Genomic DNA, 9,494 nt, shown 5'->3' on the forward strand with positions numbered 1-9,494 from the left:
AGATAAATATAAAACACTGTTATTTTTATATACTAGCAAAAACTGGAAGTTACAAATGCTGGCGGGAGTGTGGGAAGAAAGGAACCCTTCTCCATTGTTGGTGGGAGTGCACACTGGTGCAATCACTGTGGAAATCAGTATGGAGATACCTCAAAGAACTAGGACTAGAGGTCCCATTTGACCCAGGCATTCCCCTGCTGGGTATCTTCCCCAAAGAATTAAAAGAATCATACCACAGCGATATATATGCACCCATGTTCATAGCAGCACAGTTTGTAATAGCTAAAGCTTGGAAACAGACCAAGTGCCCATCAACTGGAAACTGAATAAGGAAGATGTGGTTTTTTTATAAAATGGAGTACTACTCAGCCATAAAGAATGAGAAACTAGAGTCATTTATAGCTAAATGGATGCATATTGAGGCCATACTCTTTAAGTAAAATAAATAGGACACACTTGTGTAAATACCAAATAGTTTCTCTAGTATGAGAAACTGAAAGTGTAAATAAGGGTTAAAATGACTAAAATGAATAATTTATTTGAAATAGGAAGAAAAGTCCAAAGGGGTAGGGGTGATGGGAGGGGAAGGGGAAAGGAAAGAAGGGAAAGCAAAAATTATGAGAAAAGAAAAAAATATGGAAATGAAGTCTATGTAAATAGGGAAGGGTGGAGGGGATGAAAGGCACACAGGTAAAGGGGAAAAAATAAGAACCAAGATACATCATCTACAGGTACAAGCACCCAATGACAAATGTAAACATAATATATAATCTAAAATGTACCAATAAAAGAACTTAATTTTTAAAAATCGTAACATGCTATTTAGAAATTAATCAATAATATATCAAATTTATGTAATTTATAAGGGATAATATATAAGGATATATAATATATAAGGGATAATTTATCAAAATATACAGAAGACCTGCATATGGTAAATGACAAAATATTGCTAAGACAAATTATAAAACTACTAAATAAATGGGAGTTAGACCATGTACATGGATTGGAAGACTCAATATTATTATGGTGTCAATTATACATACTTTGATATATAGATTCAATGCAATTCCAATGAAACTCCCAGCAAACTATTATATTTGACATTATATCTAAAATACACAGGTAAGTGTGAAGAACATACAATAATCCAAATAATTTTGAATGAGAAACACAAAGTTGGAGAATTTTTTAATATCATACTTAATATAAAGATAATAATCAGGATAATATGCTACAGTATTAGGAAAATAATAGACTTATGGATGGAAAAAATAGAGATAATCAGAAATAGAACCATCCATATAGGATAAACTGACTCTCAACAAATGTTTCAAGTAATTTAATGAATTGAACAAATTATGCCGGAACAATGGATATACACATATACAGAGAGAGAGAGAGAGAGAGAGAGAGAGAGAGAGAGAGAGAGAGAGAGAGAGAGAGAGAGAGAGGAAGAAGAAGAAGAAAGGGAAAGGGGAAAAGAGAGGAACTTTAATTTTTAGCTCACAAAATACCTAGAAACTAGCTAAAAATATGTTCATAAATTTAAATGCAAAAGCTAAAATTATTAAACTTCTAGAAGAAAACAGGAGAAAGTCTTTCCCCTTCAAATTAGGCAAAGATTTATTAGTACATAAAAGGCAAAAACCATAACAAAGAGAAAACTGATCATTTGAACTTCACCAAACTTCACCTTTTTTGCTATTTTTCAAATGGCACTTAAGAAAATGAAAGACAATCCACTAATTGAAAGAAAATATCATTTTCAAAATATATGTCTGGTAAAGGATATGTTCTAGAATGTATATAGAATCTTAAAATTCAGTAATCCAGAGCTGGATGTGGCAACACCTGTAATCCCAGCACTCTGGGAGACTGAGGCGGGGGGTATCAAGTTCAAGGCCAGTTTGGGCAACTTACAGAGATCTTGTGTCAAAATAGAGAATGAAAAAGGGTTTAGGGTATAGCTTGTATGAAAGATGCAGAATATCCTTAGCCATTAGGAAAATGTAAATTAAACCCAAAGTAAGATAGCATTTAACACCTCCTAAAATGACTAAACCAAAAAAGACTGACTACTGAGTGCTGACAGGGTGGAGAACAGCTGGAACTCTCATATGTTGCTGGTGGGAATGTAAAATGGCATAACTACTTTGGAATAAAGATGGACAGTTTCTTACAACATGTATTATTAATTTACCATATGACCCAGCAATCCAACCGCTAGCTATTTATCAAAGAGAAGTGAAAAACAATTCCTACAAAAAAAAGTACTGAAATGTTCACAGCAGTTTTGTCTATAACAACTCAAATGAAAAATGTCTGTCAACCTTTAAATGGATAAATAAATTATATTAGTCTCTAAAATGCAATTCTCAGCAATAAACAGAAATAAACTACTGATATAAACAACAAAAATGAATCTCAAAAGCATTATACTAAGTGAAAGTACTATACACTTGATGATTTCACTTATACGACATTCTAGGGACAGAAGCATATGAGCGTTTCCAAAGTCCAGGCCTGGGAGGAGGAGGAGAAAAAGAAGTTAACCACAAACAGCAGAAGGGGACTTTGCAGTGATAGAAAAATTCTGAGTCATGATTGTGGTGGTAGCTTTATGACCATGTACAATTTCTAAACCTCACTGAAATATATATTTTAAAGTTAAATTCCTGTTCCTCGACCCGGTGAGATGTTCAGCTTCCCCCCATGCCCTTCAGGGTGTCTTCCTGCACCTGCAAGGGTGTCCACATGCCCATGATGGCATCCTCTGGCTCCAGATCCATGCAGCAGAGGCACCTGGGGCCAGAGAGACATTGCTATCAGCTCAGGAAGATGGCACAGTGGTGAGCAGCAGAGAGAGGGCCTCTCTGAGTCTTATTCTTGTTGAAAATTGAAGCCTCCTAGGAGAACAAAAACAGAGCTAACAACAGCAAGTGGTGAGTTGCTGGAACCAGTACCTCCATGGAACCTGGACCTGCTACAGGGCATGGGCAGCCCAAACCTGCAGTAGGACCTTGTAGAGTTCTAATCCACAGGAGGTCAGGGAGCTCAGTTCCAGCCTCCCAGCCAGAAAAAAAGCCTGAATCTTACTGGACTACAGCTGGTTTGTTATTAATTGACTCCACCCTGCATACTGGTGCCAGTGTTGTATACCAGCAATAGCAGAGGCATGCCTCAAAGGGAACCTTTTTTTTCTTTATTCTTTTCTCTTACTTCTCTTTTCTTCTTCACTTGTCTCCTTTCTTACTCCTATTTTTGGCCAATTCTATTATTGTCTTGATTGTTCTTATTGTTTAAAAAGTATGAAAATAGTTTCTAGTTTTCCTGTTTCTGTTAGTTTGTTTTGTTCTTGTTTCTGTTTCTTCCTTCTCTCTTTTCCTCCTGTCTTCACCAGTTTCCTGAAGATTACAGGATCCTCCTGTGTCCTCTAGCCCTACTTCTAACCTCTCCTTCTATCTCTCTATCCCCCTCAACTCCTTCTAAGTCTTCTTCCAGGAGAGTAAAGCCACTATATTGAAGGGCTTACTAACTGTAAATATATTTTGGGTTTGTCCTTCATTTTGATATATAACCACAAGCCTAGTTTATGTAGTTAAAGGTGTCAGAATAATAGCTAGCAGAATTTGTCATTTTCTAAGCTATGTTTCATGCTATTGTTGTTGTTGATTGCATTAGTTTGACTAAGGTGACATGATTGCACTAGCCAGTTTCTTTACTGGTATACCAAGACTGAGACCATTTAAATGTGATTACAGACTCAAAAGCCAAAGGCAACTATACTAGGAAGACAGTCCAAGAGGTAGCCATTCTGTAAGGACTGTAATTACTAGCAATAAAGATACTTGCAATAAGCAATTTAAAAGAAACAAATTAAATTTAAAAACCTCAACAATAACACAAAATAGAAATGAGGACACCTAAACAAGATACAAACCCAGATATCTAGATCTCTGAAGGGAAATCCAAGGGGTGAGATGGAACAATCTGAAACTCAACCACATGGAATCCCAGAACTGGCAATGAGAGGATCTAGAAAAAATGAAATCAGAAATAATTTCTCAGATAACAGCAGAGATGGTGACCATAGTGAAAAATATGATTGATAACTCTAGAGAAGACACAGATAAAAAAATAGAGGAGCTCGGGAACATGATGGAATCCCAGCACAGGAAAGAAATAGAATCCATAAGACAGATATCCAGAAGGTTAAAAACTCTATTGAAAGTTTATGCAGTAGAATGAGCCAATGTGAGGAGAGAAAATCAGATATAGAAGTCACGATTGTGGTTAGTGACCAGGAAAGGAAAGATTTCTTAAAAATAGTAAGGGACCATGAGAAATCAATCCAGCAGCTGCTAGATGATGCAAAGGAGAATAACATAAGACTGATAAGAGTCAATGAAGAAACAGGAGAGAGTGCAGATGACATAAAAAACCTGTTCACAGAAGTAATCTCAGAAAACTTCCCAAATAAGGAAAAATAATTTGACATACAGGTAAGTGAGGTATATAGGATTCCAACTAGCCATGATTAAAAAAAACTACATGGAGGCATATAATAGTTAAGATTCCAGAAACCCCAACAAAAGAATAAACTATTACAAGCAGTTAGAGAAAAGAAACAAATCACATACAAAGGAAAGCCCATCAGAATCACAACAGACTTCTCAACACAAACCCTCAAGGCAAGAAGAGCCTGGAGTGAAGTATTTCAAGACCTAAAAGAAAACAACCTCTAATCCAGATTGATGTATCCTGGAAAACTGTCTTTCAAAATCGATGGAGAAATAAAATACTTTCACAACAAAGAACATCTGAGGAACTTCATGAATACCAAACCAGCACTCCAAAAAATTTTAAACAATATCCTAAGAAAAGACGATGAGTGTCACGACCCCACAAAACCCAACAGAATGAATCCATCAGGCAAGACAAGCAATTGAATCCAAAGGTAAGGGGGATCCAACAACAGGAAAAGGTCATGACAAGGATAAGTCAATACATATCAGTTATAATCATCAATGTTCATGGTCTCAATTTACCATCAAAAGAAATACACTGGCACAATGGGTCAAGAAGCAAGATCCAACAATATACTGCATGCAAGGAACACACTTAATTAAAAAAAAAATTCAGACAGAAAGTTAAAAGGTAGAAAACCATACTCCATATGACAGAACCTGGAAAAAGCAGGAGTAGCTATCTTATTTGTAGACAAAATGGATTTCAAACCAAGAGTAATTAAGAGAGACAAAGAAGGCCACTAGATCCTGGTAAAGGGAACAATCCATGAGGAAGAGGTAACAATCATAAATATATATGCACCAAATACTAGTGCACCCAACTATATAAAACAAATATTAACAGACATGAAAAATCAAATAAGCACTAATACAATAGTAGTAGAGGATCTCAATATCGTACTGTCACAAAACTCAACTAGACAAAAATTTAAAATGACATGCTAGAAGTCAACCAAATTCTTGAACAAATGGACTTAACAGATATTTACCCAGTATTTCACCCCACAAAATCAGAATAGACATTCTTTTCAGCAGTGCATGGTTCATTTTCCAAAATAGAACACATACTTGTTCATAGAACACGTGTAAGTAAATGCAAAGAAACTGAAGTTATCCCCTGTATATTATCAGATCATAATGCAATGAAATTGGAGATCAGTAGCAAAAGAAATCACAAGAGCTGCATAAACACATGGAAATCGAACAACACCCTCCTGAACAACCAATGGGCCACAGAGGAAATTAAAGAAAAAATTAGATAGTTTCTACAGTTAAATTATAATACTAATACAACACATAGGAATCTATGGGACACAGTGAAAACAGTCTTATGAAGAAAATTCATAGCAGTAAATACCCATATTAGGAAAAGAGAATGAGCTCAAAAAATAATCTGATGCTGAACCTTAAGTTTCTAGAAAAAGAAGAGCAGGACAAACAAAAAGCTTGTACAAGGGAGGAAATTATAAAGATCAGAGCAGAAATCAATGTAATGGAGACTAAGAGAAGGATACAAAAAATCAATGAAGCGAAGAGTTGGTTCTTCAAAAGAATAAATGAAATTGACAAATCCTTAGCCAACCTTATCAAGAAAGAGAAGAAAAAGCCCAAATCCATGCAATTAGGAATGAAAAGGGTGAAATTACAACAGACTCAGGAGAAATCCAGAGGATCATCAATACCTACTTCAAGAATCTATATGCTGATAAGATGGAAAACTTAGAAGAAATGGGCAGATTTCTAGATATATATAAATTACCAATGTTGAATGAAGAAGACCTAAAAATTCTAAACAACCCAGTATCAATCAATGAAATTTAAAATGTAATTAAAAACTTACCAATGAAGAAAAGCCAGGGTCCTGATGGCTTCACTGCTGAATTCTAGAAGACATTTAGAGAAGAACTATTGCCACAATTGTTTAAACTCTTCAATGAAATTGAAAGGGAAGCAATACTCCCAAATTCATTCCTGGAAGCAAGCATCACCTTGATTCCAAAAGCAGAGAAAGACCCTACTGAGAAAGAGAACTATAGGCCAATCTCCCTAATGAACATACATGTAGAAATCCTCAATAAGATACTGGCAAACAGAATGCAGATCATCAAGAAGATCACACATCCTGACCAAGTGGGATTCATCACAGGGATTCAGGGATGGTTCAACATATGCAAATCAATAAATGTAATATACTATATTAATGGAGCCAAGGACAGAAACCATATGATCACCTCAATAGATGCAGAAAAATCCAATGCCCATTCATGATAAAAACCCCACCGAAAATTGGAATAGATTGTCTTTATCTCAACCTGATAAAAGCCATCTATGAAAAACCAACAGCCAATATCATACTGAATGGGCAAAAACTGAAATCCTTCAGGCTAAAATCAGGAACAAGACATGGATGTCCATTATCACCACTGCTGTTCAATATAGTGCTGGAAACATTAGCCACAGCAATTAGAGAAGAGAAAGAAATAAAAGGCACAAAGATAGGAAATGAAAAAGTCAAATTGTCATTATTTGCTGATGACATGATATTCTATATAGAAGACCCCAAGAGAGGAGCTTGGGATGGCAGCGGGGGAGCTTCCTTCCAGGTGCTGGGACCGGCTCAGCTTCTCTGCCCTAGGAGCTTGGGATGGCCGAGATCTTTGGTTTTTAATGTGTTAACTTTGATATTTCTGTTGGACAGACAATTGTAGGTCTTTTTATGAATCTGGAACCATAGTTCAAAAGACAGATCAAACCTGGAAATACATATTTTGGGACTCTTAGCATGTGGTTGGTATTTACCACCATAAAACTGCATAAGATCACCAAAAGAGTGAGTATAGACAGAGGGAGGTGGTTCAAAATCTGGGACTTGTAGTACTCCATTATGAAGATGTTGAGCAGAAGAGAAACTAGCAAGTTGGGAGAATAGCCATAGGAAATTAATCAGGAACCATGTTCCACAAGCCAAGATTTGAAAAACTGCTTCCAATATAAGACAGAAGCAATAAAGATAGAAAAGAGATAGGAAATTGTTATTTTGAAATTGTAATTTTTTAAAATTACAGCTTCAAGATATAATCAGAGGTACCCAGACTACGAAGCTACTTTCACCCATATCCCTGTGTTTTTCTTTCAGGCTCCTCACTTCTAAATTCCTAAGTATATTAAGGATAAAATAATTCCATAAAAAAAAGAAGACCCCAAGAACTTCACCAAAAGTCTTCAGACTTAATCACCAAATTCAGTAGAGTAGCTGGATACAAGGTCAACACATAAAAATCCATAGCTTTCCTGTACAAGCTGAACAATAGACTCACTAAAAGAGGCACTGGTGAAACAACTCCTTTCACAATAGTATCCAAAAAATTGAAATACTTAAGATTCAACCTAATGAAAGAAAAGACATTTTGTAAAAACAATAGCACTCTGAAAAAAGCAATCAAAGAGGATATAAGAAAATGGAAAGACATCCCTTGTTCCTGGGTAGGAAGAACCAATATAATGAAAATGGCCATACTTCCAAAACTGCTATATAGATTGAATGCAATCCCAATTGAAATTCCGGCAGCATATTTCATAGAACTAGAAAAACAATCCAAAAATTCATTTAGAACCAGAAGAGACCTAGAATAGCAAAAGCAATTCTAGGGAACAAAGAAAAGGTAGGGGGTATCGCAATCCCCAACTTGAAACTATTCTACAAAGCTATTGTGATAAAAAAAAATAACAGCATGGTACTGGCAAAGAAACAGACTTGAGGATCAATGGAATAGATTGGAAGATGCAGAAACAACTCAAGACAAACTCACCCACCTCATCTTTGACAAAAGAGGCAAACACCCTCACTGGAGAAAAGATTGCTTCTTTAATAAATGGTGCTGGAAAAACTGGATTTCGACTCGTCAAAGATTAAAACTAGACCCATATCTTTCACCATGCACTAAACTAAAATCAAAATAGATCAAAGATCTAAATATTAAAACAGAATACTAAACCTGCTGGAAGACAGGTTAGGTATAACTTTTCACATCGGCATAGGAAAAGATGTCATAAACAAAACCTCAGTCACACATGAACTAGCACAAAGAAGCAACAACTTGGATCTCATCTGATTAAAATATTTCTGCACAGAAAGAGAAAGCTTTAACAGACTGAAGAGACAACCCACAATGTGGGAAAAAGTTTTTACCAGCTATTATTCAGACAAAGGTCTGCTATCTAGAATATACAAAGAGCTTTAAAAAAATCAGACTTCACAAATTTAAAGACCCAATCGAAAAATGGGCATCTGAGATGAACAGACATTTCTCAGACAAAGAAATAGAAACAGCAAATAAACATATGAAAAAATGTCCAACATCACTGGTCATCTGAGAGATGCAAATGAAAACAAAGATGAGATTCCACCTCATTCCAGAAAGAATGGATGCTGTCCAGAAAACAACCAACAACAAATTCTGGCAGGGCTGTGGGGAAAGAGAAGCCCTTCTCCACTGTTGGTGGGAGTGTAGATTCATGCAACCACTTTGGAAATATGGAGATACCTCAAAGAACTAAGACTAGAAATACCATTTGACCCAACTATTTCCCTGCTGGGTATCTTTCCAAAAGAATTAAAAGAATCATAATACAGCAATATATGTGCACCCATGTTCATAGCAGCACAATTTGTTATAGCTAAAACATGGAAACAGCCCATTTGCCCATTAACTCTAACTGGATGAAGAAAAGGTGTTTTTTTTTGTATATAAAATGGAGTACTACTCAGCCATAAAGAATGAGAAACTAGAGACATTTATAGCTAAACGGATGCACACTGAGGCCATACTCTTAAGTGAAATAAATAGGACACATATATGTAAATACCAAGTAATTTCTCTGGTGTGAGAAACTGAAAGTGTAAATGAGGACCAAAATGTATAATAGATAATGTGAAATAGGAAGAAAATATCCAATGGGGAA

Source organism: Heterocephalus glaber, unplaced genomic scaffold (assembly GCF_053883595.1).
Source record: "Heterocephalus glaber isolate CG9 unplaced genomic scaffold, H.glaber_assembly_v1.0 deba00001733, whole genome shotgun sequence".
NCBI lineage: Eukaryota > Metazoa > Chordata > Mammalia > Rodentia > Bathyergidae > Heterocephalus > Heterocephalus glaber.